Source organism: Otolemur garnettii, unplaced genomic scaffold, assembly GCF_000181295.1.
Source record: "Otolemur garnettii isolate 467f Iridium unplaced genomic scaffold, OtoGar3 scaffold00016, whole genome shotgun sequence".
In the NCBI taxonomy this organism is placed as follows: domain Eukaryota; kingdom Metazoa; phylum Chordata; class Mammalia; order Primates; family Galagidae; genus Otolemur; species Otolemur garnettii.
This window is the reverse complement of record NW_003852411.1, coordinates 13,543,936-13,545,487: the sequence shown is the minus strand read 5'-3', so window position 1 is coordinate 13,545,487 and position 1,552 is coordinate 13,543,936. Positions and strand designations below refer to the sequence as shown.

At 52.6% G+C, this 1,552-nt stretch overlaps 1 protein-coding gene across 1 annotated transcript in view; it reads left to right on the top strand.

Annotated features, from left to right (window-relative positions):
• Positions 1-1,552, top strand: part of QSOX1 (quiescin sulfhydryl oxidase 1) — a 50,925-nt gene that overhangs the window by 41,153 nt on the left and 8,220 nt on the right. The window lies entirely within an intron of this gene.

The window sequence follows — 1,552 nt, the reverse complement described above, 5'->3', positions numbered from 1 at the left end:
GAGAGCCCAACAGTAGTGACAGAGGAACCTGGGACCATGACTCTAAGCCCCCCTTGCATGAGCTTTGCCAAAACATCCCTGGGAGACAGTAGAATATTCTGGCCCTTCCCTTGCTGGATTGGTTCATCTTGAATGACAGTGACAGTACCAGCTGCCATTTCCTGGGCTCTGACGGGCCACCAGACTCTGCAAAGTGCTCTTTGTATATTAGCTTACTTTTATGCCTTGTAACAAACTCCACTGGGTGTGTTCTAGTATTATTTCCATTTCATAGTTGAAGCAACAAAGGCCCAGAGAGGTAAAGCACCTTGCCTGGGTTCCTCTTCATCACTGCGTGCATGGCAGTCCAGGGATGCCAAAGGCCTAAGAGTAAAAGTGTTCACTCTGGGGCTTGGCCTTAGAGAACTGCCAGCTCTGAGGGTCTGCATCGGGAGGCTCTCTGCAAGTCCTGCCACTGCCCTCCCATCCCCTCCCTGCCTGCGCGCCTGCTGTATCAGGACTGGCCACTGGGTGGCGTGTGGTCACCAGGGTCTCCTGGCTCCCTGCAATCCAGAGCCCTTGATTCATCCTCCCTCTGATGAGTCTTAGGGCTCCCAGTCAAGGTGCCTGGAAGGTCAGTGAGAAGTGCTGACTTCCAGGGGCAAATTGTGAGCTGAGCAGCAGGGAGCAAGGCAAGACAGGGCTCTTTCCTGCCACTTCTCTGGGGCAAGGTATCCAGCACCTGAGGTTTGGTAAGAACATGTACTGGCTCTCTAGGAGGACTGGGTCTGTTAGCTGGTTTTTCTGTTAGTTATCATTCTGCCTTCAGTATCCTGCTCACACACGTTTTTCTTTGCTCTTTTTTCACTGCAAGTTTCTGGGGGTTGTTGTCTTCGTGACCTGCCTCTTGGTTTTAGCTGACCTGCAGGGCTGTTGCAGCCCTGTTTCTCCTGGCCACTGCCGTTGGTGTGTGGTGCATGTGCACATGTGAGCACACACATGTCCTCCTCCCTGGAGTCCTTGTGGTTTTAAAGTGCTGATACTAATCAGATTTGAGTTGACTTATTGTCAAAGTAGCTTTTCATGCTCCTCAGAGACTGTAGGGAGTTACCATTAAGATCTGGATCTTAGCTATAAGCCCCTGGCCTGGCTGGTCTCCACTGGCAGCCCGTAGAATACAAAGGAAAGGTCTTTTGCCAGCCTCCCCCAGCCAGCCTGTCAGTTGACAAGTCAGCTGCTCTATCAGAAGATCACTTTCAGAGAGGACTGTGTAGCCCACATGCAAGCAACCTTCCTCCCTGAGGTGGCACGTGGGCCTGAAACCTGGCGAGGGGGATACCTTCAGGGCCCAGCCCTACTTAGAACCTCACCTTCCTACACCCCACTCCCCTACCCCCCATCCTCCGGCCTTACATGTGCCCCAGGGCAAAGGTAGTGAGGCATCCTCATTTGCATCCTAGGCAGAATAAATATCCTGGTAGTTTTAGAACTTTCCAAAAACCTGCCTTGGCTTACTGATGCATACCCCCTGCCCTCTACAGGGCTGTGGGACTCTAGGGGAGCCGCTTTGAGC